Here is a 19,236-nt window from a genome sequence, read left to right as displayed (position 1 = left end):
TACTTTTAGATAAAAGTTAATAGTTTATTGAGCACTTAGCTGTTCTGCAGTGTTTATTTTTATTCCTCTGCAAGAGTTGGATGTTACGTTATTTTCTATTATATTTTCTGTAATAAATAAGTAAACTGTAACCACAACAGATTCACAGTATATATATATATATATATATATATATATATATGAATTAAGTTCCATAATATTTAAATAATACTAGTGTAGAGATGAATTAGTTAAACTGTTTTGGCTTCTGGAGGGTCAGTCAGTCATGGTGCCTGACCAAGGGCTCTCCAGATTTTCAAGTGAAAGGCACACTCACCAGCTAATTTTGATATTCCTTGACTGGTAGCTCAAGGATTGGGCATTTCTAAATATCCTGACAGCAAACACTCCACTCTGATATTCCTGAGTTAACATATTTTAAAATCTGTATTTCATTTCTGCTACCCGCAGACCTAATCCAGGAATTGGCCTCTAGAGTCACTTTCCGGGATCCTTACATGCCAGAGAGTCATCAAGTTTCATCTTTCTGCTTTCTCATCATCGCGATTCTCTTCCTCCTCCCCTCTCTCGGTTCCTTGCAGCCCAATCTAAAAGTCCGAGCTCTTTGACCCTGCACAACCATTGGCCATTGGTAACTTTATTTCCCAATCAGAGCCAACTGGGAACAGGTTTCCTTCAGTGTCTGAATGAACAAATTCCTGTGTGATTCTGGGAGCCACTTAAGACAAAGCATTAGAAACAACCCCCAACATCTTTTTCTGTCCAAATAAAAAAAAAAAAGGTGGGGGGGGTGGGGGGGAATTCTCTTAGGTACAAATTGAGTGTAACAATTATGCAAATTACAAAGTATAGTATTTCATTAACATCTCGTTTACCATATTTGTTATTTAGACAAAGTACTCTACCATCTATTCTAACTTAAAGTGTTTACAATTCTATACCTGAGTTATGATCTGATGTTAGCTTACATTACCACCTGAAAGCAATCGTTTCAAATCTATATCATCTTTCTCAATATTAACCAACTTAAGTTTGATTAAAAGACTGTAATTAGGGACTGAAGAGATGGCTCAGTGGTTAAGAGCACTGACTGTCCTTCCAGAGGTGCTGAGTTCAAATCCCAGCAACCACATGGGGGCTCACAACCATTTGTAATGACATCCCAATTCTGGTGTTTTCTGAAGATATAATAAATAAATAAATCTTTTAAAAAAGAATATGATTAGTCCAGCTCCTTTGGGAATCTGAGAATGAATTAAATATTACCAGAATATATAGGAAGAACAAAAACGTAGATTCTAAAACTTATCCAAATTTGTAGAAAGAGTTGACTACTTGGACAGTCCCCATTCCTGAAAATGTTAGAGCATCTGTCCTCAGCCCGATGGCCCAGAACCACTGACAGACTTTGAAGTGAAGCAGGAACTGGGAAGAACTTGTTTACTCTGTCTTGGCAGAACCAAACTGTTAACAACCCTGTATTGTGTGTCTTTTCACGGACAGTACTTTTGTTTGTAGATGAACAGGGTAAGGTTTGTTCAGTGGCCATCTGGCCATAACTGGAGCAGCCCCACATGGAGGTTTTGGTGCTCAAATTCTTCTTTGAAGGGGGATGGGAAAGCTGTCAGGAACAGACATTTCTTATTGACAAATGATTCGTATTAATGAAAAAACATTAAATGTCATATTCTATGGATTTCTGTTTTGAAGACTATCTTTTTAATGTATATTTGAACTCTTAAACCTGAATTATCCTTAGTCATTCCAATTTGAGTAATATTGAAAACACTTTATTATAATTAAATCAGAATCTATCATAACCATGAGTTTACTATTTGGCCCTTAACTTGTGTTACTTAATCATCCTAACCAGTTTTTAATTACAGCTATTAAAATGACTGGGTCAAAGCCTTGTATTCTTAGATAAGTTGAATACACACAATGCCTCTCTAGGAGTAACAATATTAATTTCAAATTTTGTATCAATATAAGAAATTTATACTAATGAAAACCTTAATTCTGTATCAATCTATAAATTATGTACCAATATAAAATTACAACTTCAATTTGAATCAATTATAAAGATTTTTACCAATATAAGATTGTGGCTATATAATGCTTTGCTTAATCAGACAGCAAAAGGAGGTCAAAGGGATACAAATAGGAAGGGAAGAAATCAAAATATCACTATTTGCACATGATTTGACAGTGTACTTAAGCGACCCCAGAGAACTACTTAACCTAATAAACAACTTCAGCAAAGTGTCAGGGTATAAAATTAACTCAAACAAAAATGGGTGCAGAAAGGGACTGGATATAGATCTCTCCTGAGAGACACATCCAGAGCATGTCGAATACAGAGGTCAGCGCTAGGAGCAAACCACCGAACTGAGAATAAGACCCCCTTGTGGGGAATTAGAGGAAGGATTGAAAGAGTTGAAGGAGCTTGCAGCCCCATAAAACCAACAATGCCAACAAACAGAGCTTCCAGGTACTAAACCACTACCGAAAGACTAAACATGGACTGACCCAGGGCTCCAACTGCATATGAAGCAGAGAATAGCCTTGTTGGGGCACCAGTGGAAGGGAAAACCCTTGGTCTTGCCAAGGTTGGACCCCCAGTGTAGGGGAATATGGGGGAGGTCAATAAGGGGGATGTATAGGGGGAATACCTATATGGGGGACAGGGGGAGGGAATGGGGGCTTATGGACAGGAAACCGGAAAGGGAAATAAACTTTGAAATGTAAGTAAAGAAACATATAATAAAAAATTTAAAAAAGAATAAATTTAGTAACCTATACCATCTAATTACTTCTTGTTCTAAATTCTGACCATTTCCAAACTATCCCTTAAAATGACAACCTATTATATAATTTATAAAATAACCAGAACATACACCCAAACCCACGCTATCAGGATGATGACTCTCCAGGACTTCTTTTTGCTCAATAGGTGTGATGAGAAATTCTTTAAAGGGATGGTGAGGGGTAGGAAAATTAAAACAAAATGGTTGGATTTAAGACAGCCAGTTTAGCATCTGTAATCCGGCCTCTGTATGCTTAAAAGGCTCAGGTTTTAAAATTCTTATTGGATCCATGTGAAAGGTTGGATGAAGCAAGGTCATCTGGAATCATCAGTAATTCTTAAGTCTCTGGATACCATCAGTAATCAGGGGGATAGAATAGCAGGTGATTTCAGCTTCCCAATGATGGTTGAATCTTGCCAGAGCTGCAAATTCTGCAATATATGGATCTTACAACCAAAACTTTAGTACTATTAAGATATTCATATGTACTGTGCAAGGTGCACAGATCAGTTCTAAGTCTTTTCTTTTTTTCCTGACAACACAAATACAGAGGGTCTCTCCTTGGTACAGTAACCAGAAATCATTAAAGGTGTAGCTTGTCCTCTTTCCCAGAGGAATTTTAATATAACCACTGACTCATAACCACATGGATTTTGTTAATTAAAACAATACAAAGCAATTAAAACAATCTAAACAAATATTATAATCAGTTGAGATAGTGTTCCCTTACCATCTCCTGTTTTGTTTTTTACCTGATTAATTTTTAATAATGAGATCAAAGCATAAGTTTCTACTGTCTGGGATAGTTTAGACTACCAAACCCGTGCTTATGACATAAAATTTAAGAGCGAATTCCTAAATTATTTATACTTCTATATATATGAAAATCCTCACTTCTATGGAGACAATGTGTCTGTGGGCACATATGTCCCCTTTCTTTATACATAATTACCAAGGCCTACGTTTCTACTGTCTGAGATAGAATAGGCTCCCTAGCTTCTGCTTATGACCTATAATTTAAGTTTAAAAACTTCAATTACTTATGCAAATATGTATTTAACTTTAAACTCCCTTCTACTTAGTGTATAAGCCTATTTCTAGGCACTATTTTTGTCATACCAGGCTAAGAAATCCCAGAAATCCCAGATAGACCATTTTCAAAGATTTCAGTTGCTTCCCCTGGCATAGACCTTTTCAAATTTCCTTTAAAGTATTTTTCTCATTCATTCTATTCTCTCTATTCTTGTGCCTTTCTATATTCAAGATCAAAGGCTTGGATTTCTTTATTTCATGTATACTTAAAAACATTTAAACAAATTGCATTGTTTTCCCTTCTATTCCTAAAAACAGTTAAACCAAATGTTATATATCTCTGTCCTTTACCTGGTTGTAGGAGGCAGGTAACTTCTACTGTCTTCCTCTCTCTGCCTTCCTCTGAGCAGTCAGCCTGTCTCTTTGCACAGTAGGGACTCCCAGCATCTGTGAGCCCAAACTCTTCTAATCAACTACAGGAAGAAGTTTCCATGTGGCTAAGAAAAAATTGATAGCATGTTAAGAAGCCAATTCTCCCCTCTTATATACCCAACATACTGGAAAGAAAGTTAATGGAATTTTAAACGTAAAATTCCATCTATTTTGGAATTTAACCTACGAACATGTCTTTCATTAAGTACTTTATTTTGTTTTAATGTGAAATAAAATCACAAGAGTCTGCTAAAATGCTGTGCAAGAATGATTACTATTTATTTTCAACTTATACTTGGTCACATATGTACTAAACCATTACACGTATTACATACCTATAAAGTGCTAAGGAAATACAAAAACATAGTTGATATCTCCAATATCATACTTGAAAATAAATGTCATGCTTATCCATTGTCCCCAAGTTCACATTTCATAAAATTTCCCTAAAATGTATGCTGTGTTTGCTTTACCAAATATTCTGGCCTTTATTATAATGTATAAATGTTTAATATTAATCCCTGCCTAACATTCTAACCATTACGATCACTTGTTCTCATTCTCCAAAAACTAAAGACTACACAAAATGCATGCAAGTGTTTTAAACAACCCAACTGGACTCTGACATAACTATAACTTAATTTTTAAAGTTTATTAAGGATTTAAAGGTATATTTTCTTTTCTGGATTCATATTTATGCAATTAAAATGACTTTTGAAAATTGCTTAAATAATATTTATGCAGTCAGAGAGCACAACTTTATAATATAATAAAATGTCATGCCATAAGATAATCAACATTTTTGAGATTAGGACTGATATTTTAAATTCATAATATAATAAGTTAATAAATCCACAAGTTTTGTACCACGCAGTCTTTCAATGAGACACTGTGTATAAAGTCTGAGATGTGCTTTAATGTTGAGAGAAAACATCCTCAAAGCAGTAGGATGTCAGTGCACATGTTTGAACTGAATGTGAGCTAAAATGTGTCATTTCCTCATTCTTCTGTTATAATGTATTTTTAAAATTGTGATATAACTACATTCTTTCCTCCACCTCTCTTTCCTCTTCAAACCCCTACCATGTATCCCTTTTGCAATTTCTGTAATCAATGCCTTCTTTTTAATGTTGTTTTATATTTTATTACAATTATTAAGAGGCTAAGTAACTTACCCAAGCCTACTGTTATGCCTTTAATATTGACTGGCAAACAATATCAAGTAAAGTGTCAGGAATAACATTACCACTAGAATTAATATTTTAGGTTGGTTTCTGATTTCTTATAAAATGTATGAATGAAAAGAATGACTTTGGATGGCTGTGAAACACTTTATCAGACATGTCTCAGTAAGTACTATGACTTCATCATCAGATTTTATTATTGTTATCAGAATTACCATGTCAGAAATAAACAGAAAATCATAACTGTTCAAGCTCTAAGGTGTAGAGTTTACTTAAGTCCTACCTTTAACTATTCCATTCATATTAAAGGGACACAGATCCAGTTTGTCATTTGAAATGACTGCTATGCCCAGCTTTCATCAGCAAAATGTCCCACTACAACCAGCCATGATTAATAAAGAAAACCACAACTAGACGTTAGAGTTAAAAAAAGGTAATGGTGGAATGTTCAGCTCTAAGAAATTTATCTTCCCTTCCAAGTCTTAAGGGACATAAATGGAAGATGAGACTAAATCAATAAAAGATCCAGAGGATGAGAAGTTGTGTAGCAAAAAAGCTGTCTTTTAATCATGATCTAAACATGTTACTCATGAATTCACAGCGGTTGTGGCTATCTCCTCAGCCCTGTATAAGACTTGACTTGTCAAGTTTTCATCATTGAATGGCAGTACCAGTGAAGCACCACTGATCCTTGAGGGACTACTGGCAACTAATGACTTTGAGCAGAAGGAGGGTAGACCACTTTATTCAGTGGCATATCCAGTAACAAGTTGCATTTGCTCTAGCAAATAACCCAACTTCCAAACACAGCAATAAACTCAAATTAAACTCAGTTTGCTATGTGCCAAAAAACAAACAAAAAAAAATCAGGAATTTAAGCACTTGCTAAGAAGTGCTTCAGTGGAAGTGGGAGGGGGATTGGAAAGAAAGAGGTAGGCTAAACAATTAAAAAATTATCTGAATTACAAAATAATCAGTATTTTTGTAAAAATAAGGTGAATGAGACAGCAGTTTTGGCTTTTATTGAAAAAACATTAATTGAGTCAATGTATGCTCTAATGTTATCAGAAGTTAAAGTCATCATCCAAGTTTGAGTCTTTGTACTAATTCAAGGGATGCAAGGATGATGCTCCATGAGAAAACCATTCTGCATGTTATATCCATGGCTATATGTTTAGTTCATCTCAACATCACCTTTATTATATAACATATAATATAAATATATTAATATGCAAATACTATATATGTTAAATTAATACTGTCCAAGGCTGAAGCAAAAAAAGTGATTCTAAAGATTAAAGCTAAGATACTTTAAGGAATATATAAATAATTATTGCATAGTATTAAAGCTTAAAGATTAAGTGTCCATAAGTCTATATTGTTATAAATGGTTAACAACTAAAAAAGAGAAAGGACATAGGTTTAGTGCCTAGGGAATATCTAAATAATAAATATAAAAAATAGCAAATCATCTTCATACTTCAGATATAAATGCTACAGGCAATTTCCATGGGTTAGTAGGCAAACCTAATTTAATGGGCAAACTGTCCATGATAATGCAGGAAAATTTGCATAGCTTCAAGGTATTTTCTTGAGGAAAATAATGTTAATTATTACAATCTTCAAGTTCCTTGTACCTGGTATGTAATCTTGGTTTCCTCTAGTTAAACAGAGTATGGGAAATGAAACATATAAATATTGCAGTAGAAAAAAAATTGCAGAAATAAAGTATTTTCAAAAATGTTTATAATTATCATACCAGGAAAAGTGAAATTGATATATATTTTTATTTCTTGATCAAGTGATTTTATATATATATATATATATTGTGTATTAGCCTAACCACAAGAAAATATCTTAAGGTAGATTCTATAAAACACTAAATAAATATCCATTACCAACATAAAACAGAAACATTGGGAAGTCCAGACCTTTTCTTTGCCACTTGTTTTAAGTCCATGTTTTCTAGACGAACAGAATTAAGTGGCTGAATGTATAGTATCTAAGAATTTTTCAAATGTCTTTCAAATAGTAAAAATGGGACAGGTTCTTTTTTGTTTTTAATTTTTATTGGATATTTTATTTATTTACACAGTGTAGGGAAATGCCAGGACTTTGAGGTGGGAGTAGGTGGGTGGGAATGGGAACATCTTCTGAGAAGTAGGGGAAGGGGGAGGGGAGAGGAGAGAGGCAGGAAAGGGGACATTTGAAATTTAATTTCCGGTGTAGTCCTCCAGTGAGAGAGCCACTGTGGGCCTGTTCTAACCTTTAAGGAGTTTAGCCTCAGCACAAAGAAAGTACCTGCCCCATATAATTTGTGACCATTGTGAAGGATGCCATTTCCCTAATTTCTTTCTTAGCCTGTTTACCCTTTGAGTATTGGAAGGCTACTGATTTGTTTGAGTTAATTTTATATCCAGCCACTTTGCTAAAATCGTTTATCAGGTTTAGGAGTTCTCTGGTGGAATTTTGGGGGTAACTTAAGTATACTACCATATCATCTACAAGGCCAATGCATGGAACTAGAGAATATCATCCTGAGTGAGGTGACCTAGCCACAAAAGAACACACATGGTATGTACTATGATAAGTGGACGTTAGTCCAAAAGTTTGTAATGCCCAAAAAATAATTCACAGACCATATGAAGCTTAAGAAGAAAGAACAAAATGTAGATGCTTTAGTCCTTCTTAGAAGGGAGAACAAAACACAGGAGGAAATATAGGGACAAAGAGTGTAGCAGGGACTGAAGAAAAACTGCCCTACCTGGGATCAATCCCATTTGCAGCCACCAGACCCAGTCACTATTGCTGATGCCAAGAAGTGTTTGCTGATAGTATCCTGATATGTGTGTCTCCTGAGAGGCTCTGCCAGAGCCTTACTAATACAAATGAGGATGCTTGCAGCTAACCATCAGACTGAGCACAGGGATTTCAATGGAGGAGCAAGAGAAAGGACTGAAAGAGCTGAAGGGATTTGAGACCCCAGAGGAAGAACAACAATATCAACCAACCACACTCCCTCAGAGGTCCCAGGGACTAAACCACCAACAAATGAGTACACATGGAGGGACCCATGGCTCCAGCTGCATGTGTAGCAGAGGATGGCATTGTCCAGCATCAATAGGAGGAGAAACCCTTCGTCCTGTGAAGGCTCAATCCACACAGCTGGTCCTTCCCTCTGTAGTCCTAGTTCATCATGAGAATTTCCAAGGTTCTTTGTGAGCCCTTTGTTCTTCCCAGGGTGAAGTTTGGAAACACTGGTTCTTCTAAGAGGGAAAGAATTATTAGTAGTGGCAACGAAGGGTACATCGACTCTGCAGTAAAAGGCAAGATGATCTTCCTTCTGGGCACTGCCAGAAGGTGCTGCTCACATTGGTTTCTCACATTTATTAAGGTAAGCCAGATAGTTCCACAGGTGACAACCCTACTGGAGTGATGCTAACTTGTAGCAATTCCATTCATTCAACCGTAATACCATCGCAATCAGGTGGTTTTCCACATCAATTAAGGCAAGGAAGGCAGTTCTGTGAAAATTGTCTGTAAAATAGTACATGATGATGTACTATTTTATTTTTATTTTCATATTTATCATTTGAAAATATCTTCTGGACAATAAGTCCCTCTCCCATTTCTCTTGTTTAATTGCTAATCACATTATTTTTCCCATTCACACGTCATGACATGTCAGCATGTCAACTAGTGATGTCATTGTACCATGCAATAGCTCTTAGAATTATCCTTTCCTTCATCTTTATGTTTTAAACTTTCTCTTTATTCTTGTAGTCATGGGAATCAAATCCAGAGGCTCATGCCTAGAAGGTATGCTTCCTACAACTGAGCTACATAACATATCCTACTTGCTAAGTCCATTATTTTGAAGATTTTTATTTATTTATTTGTGTGTGTGTGTGTGTGTGTGTGGTTGGTGTGTGTGTGTGTGTGTGTATGAGAAAGAAAGAGAGAGACAGAGAGAGAGACAGAGAGACAGAGAGACAGAGAGAGAGAGTTAGAGACAGACAGAGACAGAGAAAGTCAGAGACAGAGACAGAGACAGAAATGGTAGAAGAAAGGGGAAAAAGGAGGAAATGAATAGAGGATAAATATGAGAGTGATGTGAAATAGTACAAGAGAATGAGTTTGCTCTTATGTGCCAAGATCAGGTATTTTGAAAATAATGAAATCAACATAAATTAGATGGAACAAGGATACAGAAGTGGGACAAAAGAGGTTTTCTCTATTGGTGACCAGGTTATTCTAACAGTTTTCTGAAATTTATTAGTACTGAGATTAAATTTTAATGGGTTTTAAAGAAAACATTGTTATACAAACAAACAAAACACAATTGTATCATGAGTTTTCGTAGGTAATATTTACAACCTGACCTTTTTTATTCTGTCTGTGTGCTCAATGCACATTTATCATCCCACAGTTTCTGCAGAGGAGCTCAACATGGTGTCTGCTCACATATCAGGTTCAATCACGATGGTGGTTCAGCTGAAGTATCATCTAGAGAGATGACTGTTAAAAGACACACATTGAAGTTCACTTGAGTACTGGCCAGCACTTATGATGCTGCGTGTGGAGGCATCGTCTAACGTTGCCTGTTGTCTGACAACAACTCTTACCTCTTCACTTGTAGCTTCATGTGGGTCCTTTCCTCTGAGGTAGAACAATGGGTAAATACAGACCTGAAGTCATTGCAGATACATTTATTTATCTGTGATCTGATCAGAGTAAAACATGTCTAAATATTAAGAGCATAATTATGTCACTGAAATCCCAACCCAAATCCCAACTGAGAACATTACTCTATATGGAGATAAATAACCAAGTTAAACCAGGTCCAGATTCAATATAGATGACTGTGATAGTATACATTAATTGTTACCTTCACAGGATGTAGATTCATCATAAAAACAAGTCTTTGGGCTTATCAGTGAAGGATTATCTAGATATGGTCAATTAAGGTAGAAAATTCCACTCTAAATGTGGTTGCAAATTTCCATTGGCTGGGACTCAAGATTGGATAAAAAGGAAAAAGCTACCAGTTTCTACCTCTATCTGTTGCATGACAGCATATCAGATCTGACAAAAGACCTCCTCAAGCTCCTGCCATGATTTGGCCTCAATCATGAACTTTACACTGTACCCTGAAACTGTAAACCAATGTAAGACTCTTCCTTTTTAGATTGGCCTTGTTGGGGCATTTGATCACAACAATTAGACATGTAACTAACACAATGGTATTCCCTACAATGAGAAGAAGCCAGTACCCACACAGACTCAGAGGTATGAATGAACGAAGATGCTCTGTGAACTCTTAAGATGACAGGTCTCAAAAGAAAATGACTGTGAAAATGCTTCTATCTCAGTTTCTAGCCCCTAACTTGTTGGAAAATGAAATTCTCTTGTGGAATCCTTTCAGTTGTGGTGCTTTCATGCAAAGCCTTAGCAGGCCCACCCATATGGATATATTGCTCAATATCAATCCTATTACAAATTCTGTCAGAATTTGTATGGCTATTGAAACGGCCTCAACCATCTGATCACATGCAAGAACTGTAGACTCATTCCAAATACTGTGACTCCTCCAGAGCTTGTGACAAAGTGGTTGGGTGTCTGATTCACCTGGATGTCTCATTTTGTGTCCATTCACACCAGGAGGAGTCTTCAGAGGTAAAAGAGCACACTGCGAATCTTCACAACGGCCGCAGCCCTTTCCTTCAGATGCCCATCTGATTTATTACTCTAAAATATTCACAGATATCTTTCATTACTAATTAAAACTCAGAACTTGAGAGGCATTAGAAAGGTTTCCAGACAGCAATAGGATCTCTGATGCCAATGCCTCCTGAAGCTAAACACGCAGCTTAATTTCAAACATAGAACCAGAAAGCATGCGACTTTGCTAGTTTGCCTGGCAATAAAGGAAAATGAGTAAAACATTCATAATCTGACACTGAAGATTGTTTACCGTTTCCCAATCCCCTTGAAGGTTCTTGTTATTTATACACATAGTCAAAAGCTTTTTCCTGGAAGATTCAAATTCTCTTGAGAAAAGCAGTGGTATTTTGCTTTAAAAAAAAAAAAAGATAATATAGCATTCGACTTGCCTAACACATGAAGAACAGCCTTATGTGTGTCCTGACTGTGTCTCTGTGAGGTCTGGTATATAGGATCTTTGCCTTAGCTATGCCCAGAAGCCTTAAGACCATGGGCTTTCCCTGATTTTACTGCAACTGTCCACTCCAACTGTTAGAAACTAATATCTCCTTAATATAAATGATCCAGCTGTGTGTCTTTTCCATCAATGTCTGCATTTCCTAGTTGGAAATGATTTGCCAGTAAAAGAGATTTACAGACTAAATACAGCTAGAATGGCAGTAATGAACTGAGTGGTATTTTTCTTTCTTATAGCAAAGTACAGTTTCTCAAATGATTTTGACTTTTAACTGCTTTTGCACAGAGAAAAATGTGTCCGTGGATATCACAAACTTTCAGTGATAGATGATAATAAAAATGAAACATAAATAATTAGACAATTTGTTGGTTTTTAATGATGACTTTGAAATTTTTGTTGACTATGCTACCAATCTGAAGAAAACACTGGGCACACAATTGTGTGCTCAGTGTCTTGATCAAAAGGAACAAATTGTAAAGGACTGTGCACTTCTCTTCAAATTTGTTTTTGTGTAATCATTGACAGTAAGGTTATTATCAGAATTACGGAAAGCAAAATCTTTGTGAAAATAGCTTCTTTTTTTTTTAACTACAATGCTCCTCTATCACTCCTTCTTTGATTTACAATGCAATTTTAAAATGTTTTGGAGTTTTAAATATGTTTAAGTTTATTAAAGTTCATTAGGTCTCTTATTGTGTATTTAAGTTTTAAATGTATTTTCCTTTAAAATAAGGTAAATTTTGCAAAACAACACATAGTTTATAAGGACGTGTTTTTGTGGTTGATGGTAGGAACTCAGTACAGTGTGTTTTACTTCACACATTATTCTCATCATCTTCCAGAGACAGATAATTCAGGAAATGAGTGCCTCTGTGCTTGTGTCTCATATCTCGAATGTAGTGGTTGCTGTACTGATTTTCTTTCTAACTCACAAATCCTGTGACAATGACTGTGCCTGCCTATAATCCCATGAGAAAAAAATGTATTTCCATATTGACATCATTTATATGTATTATTAGAATATCTTATTATAATACTGAAAATATTTGGAAAGATAAATGATCACAGCTATTGTTTTCCACTTATTTCCTGAATATGGGTTAAATAGTCTCTACGCCCTTGTATAAAAACATACCTTATTGTCAGATAATATACATTACAAGGATTGTTATCATTTCTATATATAAAGCCTTACAACTGTGAAACATGTGTATCCAATACCGGACATCTGAAGGTGTGTATACTTACACATAAAAATTAAAACTAAAGCCGGTTTTTAGCTCAAGGTTTATAATTCAATTAATACCTACTTTGGTGGAGGGTTCTGGATTTTTGGGATTTATGGGTGGGTTTCTCTAAATGTTTTTCTTATGAAATTTCTCCACAGGTTTATACTTCCAATGGTGAAATTTAGATGAATTTAGCAGCGTGAGAAAAGAGGCTACTAGCTTAATAAGCAGCCCTCTGGAAAATTCCTTTGCTAATGAAGAGCTTGCTGTGACCTGAGTTCTATAGACTAGAGACCTACTTGCTTGGTATGCAAATCCCTGACCTCCCTGTCTGTGCTCTGTCTTTTAATTATAACAAGCTGCACTATCCTTCTCAGGAAATAATACAAATTAAAACAAAGAAGTGTTAGGAAAATAGAACCTTGATAATCACTGATTTTGATTATTTTCTTTGGTTAAAAATGTATTTATATTTTATCAAGTTTTCAGTAAAATATTAATTTGGTTAAATTTCTACTCAGGTTGGAAAGATTTTATTGTCTTCTTCATATGCCTGCCTGTATATCAGTACAGAAAAACATGGCTAGAAAAAAATACTCAATAATTTTTGCTTACAAAAATTAATGTTGTGGTGACTGAAGATTATCAGTGAGAACTTTCAAGGGTTTAATTTGTAATAACTGGGAAATGAAAGTATATCAAAGCTGGACCAGAAACCCCCAGTAGGAAAAAAAGGCAACAAGATCAGATCAAGCAAAAGTGTCAGAGCGGCCCCCTGTCCCCATCTTAGGAATTACACAAAAACATCTAGCTACACAAGCATAGCACATATTCAGAGGACCTAGCCCAGACTCACACAGGCTCCATGACATTCACTTCAGTCTCTATGAGCCCCTATGATCCCTGCTTAATTTATTTTGTGCATAGTGTTCTTGTGGCATCATTAACGCCTATGACTTGGACAATCCTTTCTCTCCCTCTTCCCCGGACTTCCACTGGTTCTGCCTAGTGTTTGGCTGTCTCTGAATCTGTTTCCGTTAGCCACTGGATGACACCTCTCTGATGACAATTGGGCTGGGCACCAATTTATGAATAAAGCAGAATATCTTTAAAATTTTTTTACCAGATTCTGAAGAGATGGCTCAGAGGTTAAGCACACTGTCTGCTCTTTCAGAGGTCCTGAGTTCAATTCTCAGCAACTACATAGTGGCCCACCACCATCTATTATGAGATCTGGTACCCTCTTCTGGCCGGCAGGCATACATGCTCTCAAAATGCTGGGTACATAGTAAAGAAACAAGCAAGCAAACAAATAAATAATTATTTTATTTAGGGTCCTTGTGTTTGTTTGTTTGTTTTGCCAGTCTTGTTTGGTTCTATGCTAGGTCTCTTGTTTATCTAGACGGTGGTTCCTGGCCATCCAGGCAATGTTAGGCATCTGTGGCTAGTCTTAGTACAATTTGTTTTGGTGTTTTCAGTTGATGTCCCACTCTTTTTCTAAATGGAAAGCAAAAAGGAGTGCACCTGGGGTTGGTGGCATTGGGCTTGAGAGAGGTGGGGGAGGGGAAACCACAAGTGGGATGTAATGTATAACTGAAGTGATAGGTTATTTTCCACCACTGGTATGATCTTAGGTTACTGCACCATCTTATTGGTTATTTCTCCACCACCAGTGAAATGATCCAATTAAACCAGATTAGATTATCCTAAGGCAGGTTTACTGGGAAACTGCTCTCAGGTATTAGAGCACACTGGCCGCTAGGACCAAGACTAAGGAAGTTATAAGGAAAGGGGGAGGTAGGGAGGGAGAGAGGAAAGAGAGAAAAGACATTTGTCCACAGAGAGAGGAGAGAGAGGGGGGGAAGGAAGGGAGGAACAGAGTTAACAAGAGGGAAATATCAAAAGGTATGGATTACATTACGAAGAGCTGGGGGAGGGGGTGAGCAGGGTTGGGGGCAGGGTATGCCAGGTAGGAACTAAGGAATATCAGGAGAACCTAGAGGCCAGGTTTGCTTAGGTGTATAAAATATGCATCTTCATCCCTTGTCTGGAAACTAAACAAGAAGAATTTATAAAATGAAAGGAAGAAACAAAACTCCATGAAGGAGTACATAGGAAACATTGAGGCTTGTATCATCAATATTGTGTGCATTCACCTGGTTACTAAGTTTTCTACCATAAATACCTTACGGATTTACCAATTGTAAAATGATAGTTAGCTAATCATGAGATGTTTAACATATCAGATTGATTTATTTACTAAATATTTAAGCTTTCAGTAAAGCACAATTATCCCAACTGGAATCTTTTCTCTAAATAAATTGATCTACCGTTAAAGTATTTTACAGTTGCTTTTATGTAAAATATTATTTACAAGGTTTTCATCACTAAATGCCTAGTAGATATGCTGTTCCATTATAGATTTTCCTTAGCAGGATTATTTAATTTAATACAAGTACATTTATCAGCTCAAATCCAAACAAATTAGGCTATAGTTTCCCAACAAGGTCCAGATTGTTTTAATTAAAAGTTTAAAAATGTTAAATAAGGAATGTATCTGCTTATGTAATTTTACATCTATCTTAAATCCTAGTTCACTATTCCCTAGTGGGATTAAATTATTTGGTGGGCTAACAGATGTAGAGATAAGGTAAAGTATATGCTGTTATAGGTGGTAGATTTCTAATTAAGTCTGTTTAAACAGATTCCAGTGCATTAAGTTAGTGTTTTTGTTTAATCTTTCAAAATTAATTATTTACTGATTAATTACCTGAGATCTGCAGTTTCAAATTCAATCAGGGTGGGTCATTTCACTGCATTAGGGTCAGGATGAGTAGCTCCCCACTTATAACTTATTAAGCTGATCAAACAAAAGAAATCCCCCAATCCAGGTCATTATCAAGAAGGAAAAATAAGATTAACACTTCTAAAGTTAGGTTAAGCAGGCTCATTTTTAAAAGTGCCATCAGAGCTATATTTTAATAATTTAATTTAATGACAATGTTTGAAACTAGTTTTATAGTTTTATAAATTTTTATAAATTTATAACAGCTAGATAACTCTTAGGTTACTATGACATCAGCATTTTGGGTAGAAATGGAAAGTGAGTTTTCTACTAAGACAAAAGATACCAATTTGTTTTGCTTTCTTGATGAGAAAATGTGAAAATGTGTTCTTGGAATTTAGTATTCACAGGAACTCTGCAAGATCATCACCTTGATTCTGGTTGGCAGATAGTTAGGATCTCTCTCTCTCTCTCTCTCTCTCTCTCTCTCTCTCTCTCTCTCTCTCCTCCCTCTCCCCCAGCCTCTCTCCCCTCTCCCCTCCCTCTCCCTCTTCCTCTCTCTCTCTCTCTCTCTCTCTCTCTCTCTCTCTATCTCTCTCTCTCTTCCCCTTCTCCCCAACTCTCTCTCTTCCTCCCTCCCTCCCCCTCCCCTCCTTCCCCTCCTCCTCCTCCTCCTCCTCCTTCTCCTCCTCCTCCTTCTCTCTTCTCTTTCACCTGCCTGATTAGTGTCCCTTTTTATTAAATTAAAATGATATTTAATTTCACACAGGAAGAGAAACAGATAAAATATTTGGTAAGGGCTCGCTCTTTCAGGCAGGAGATAGCAATTGTGCCTAGTAGGCAAGTTAAAGCAACAAAACTCTGTGTGTGCCTTTTATCTGGGGATTCAAGGGTCTCAGGTGGGAGCTGGTAGCACGACCCCTCCCAGAGTATAGGCGGGTAGACCTTTGGAGCAAAGGGAGGTAGAAAGAGAAGCCAGGTTAGAGCTAGTAGCGTCCAATCCTAGAGCTCAACCAGATGGAACAAAGGGGAAGCTGGGAAGGGCCAGAGTGTGTTAAAATCCCCAGAAAATGGTAACGACTTTTAAAATTGCAAGGAACACATTTATACATTTAAAGTTTGTATATTTTTCCTTTTAATTTTTCCTTACATTTTCAATTAAACTATAACTAGGCTTAGAATTGATAACCATGATGAAAATATGAGTGAAGAATCTCAAGTCACATGGTAAGTATTTGTTTCTTACAAACATTCCTTACCTGTGACACAAAACTCTGTTTTGTTCCTTTAGCCACACAGTTCTACCAGGTGTTAATTTGAGTGTTGAGCCACAGAAAATTATAGTACAAATGCAGATGGAGGCAGTAACCCTGGAAGGTTGGCCGCCTAAACTGTGTTCAATTAAAGTTTCAACTTATAAGGTGAAAAGCATCCAAGAGAATCCCAATGTCAGTATCAACATCTGTCCTCCACAGATGCATATACATGTACACACAGATATACTTGCACACATACAAACATGAGCACACACATATAATAAAAAGTATATGTTAAACTTAATGCCCATATACAGTTAACTGGTTGTTTACAGAGAGGACAAATGAAAGTACTCTAAAAATCTCTTTTCAAGCTACATGGCATGTTTTAAATAACAAATCAAATCTAATATTAATTTTAGATATGGTCATATGAAAAGTCTGCTATCCTTGAAAAATAGTAAATTAAAACTATAACCTTGACTGATCAAACTATGTCTTAAGGTATAGACAAATATAATCAATAACATTAGATGATAGAGAGTTAGTTAACTGTACTTTATTAACAATAAAATCACAGGATTATCAAAGGCTTATGAAATGAAAAGACAGACAACAGAGATGACAATGTAAGCACAGGCAGTCACAACAACATTTACAGCAATTCCCTAGTGTATGGAGATTGTGTAGCTACCTCATCATACATATTGATATATTTTAAAATTAATTTGAATGTATCATTTTAATTTATCATAAACACATGACTTTTGCTAAATTTTTATCAAGTGTTTTAGTTTTAATTTTCAGAGCAGAATCTTTAAAGCTTTGTATAAAGGTACTTTACAATATATAATGAAACAAAATGTCTTAGGGTTACTATTGCTGTGATTAAAACATCATGACCAGAAACACCTTGACCAGAATGAATGGATTTATTTTTCTGGAGTTCTATATAACAGTTCATTATCAAAAGCAGTGGGGGTTGGAACTCAAGAAGATCAGAAAACTGGAGACAAAAGGTGAAGCAGAGGCCATGGAAAGTGCTACTTACTGACGTTCTCCACATGGCTTGCTTAGCTGGGTTTCTTAGAGAACCCAGGACCACCTACCTGTCCAGGGATGGACATCCATAATAGTCTTGGGCCCCCTAAACCAACCACTAATTTTAAAAAAGCCCTACAGATTTACCTACAGTCCAATTTTATAGGAGCAATTCTCTCAATTGAGGCTCTCTCAACTCCAGCTTGTGTAAGGAAGAGTTTACATAAGTCTTCAAAAGATGAAAGTGGAACAAACCTTTCAATTCAAAGTGGGAAAGTTGCATGGTCACAAGAGTAAAACAATTTCAATCAGAGGGGAAAAAGGAGTCCTCTAGCAATCTTTAAGCAAGAGCAAAGAGCCTCATGTTTTGGATTCTTATAAACAAGTAAGTAGATAAGACTGGGTGCTACTTGATGGCAAATGTTTACAATTGACTCTGACAGAAAAGAGAAATCATTTAGGATCTTCAAGAACAAACAAACAAACAAACAACAACAACAACAACAAAGCCTTATTTAAACTTGATGCCCTTTTTAAAATTGACTGTGTAAAAAAAATTAAATAAATAAATAAGTAAAATTGACTTCATATGTTGTGTTTTCCCAGGCCTTGTGGGCCACACTTAGCAATGCAGTAAACAACAAGACAAAAACTCAACAAAAAAGAATACAGATTTAAGTTACTTTTAAAAAACAGAAATGAGTGAAAGACTACTGCAATCCCCTAGCTCTCTCATCAGCATGTCTGATATTTTCTTCACATCATTTATCTGGTTGACCACAATAATTTACTCTCTTGAATATATATGATAGGGCCCTCAAGAATCTTGCAAGATTTGTTTTCCAAACTCCTCTTTACTACTTTTCTCCTGAGATCGCAATTCTTTCCTAGAAGAAATGCTTCAATTCAGGAAATGATGCAATTTGGAGGAACATGCCCTACAACAACTTAGGTGAAGAGATATAAGATGATAGGTGCTTGACTGATGCTCTAAGATAAAAAATCAAAAATGGGACCTCATAAAACTGCAAAGCTTCTGTAAGGCAAAGGACAGTGTCAACCAACAGATTGGGAAAAGATCTTTACCAATTCTACAACCAATAGAGGGCTAATATCCAACATATACAAAGAACTCAAGAGGTTAGACTCTAGAAAGCCAAATAACCCTATTAAAAATGGGGTACAAAGCTAAACAAAGAATTCTCATCTGAGGAATATCAAATGGCTGAGAAGTACCTAAAGAAATGTTCAACATGCTTAGTCTTCAGGGAAATGCAGATCAAAACAAC

This window comes from Rattus rattus, chromosome 15 (assembly GCF_011064425.1).
Source record: "Rattus rattus isolate New Zealand chromosome 15, Rrattus_CSIRO_v1, whole genome shotgun sequence".
Taxonomy (NCBI): domain Eukaryota; kingdom Metazoa; phylum Chordata; class Mammalia; order Rodentia; family Muridae; genus Rattus; species Rattus rattus.
The sequence above is the reverse complement of the archived record's forward strand: the minus strand, read 5'-3'. Positions refer to the sequence as shown.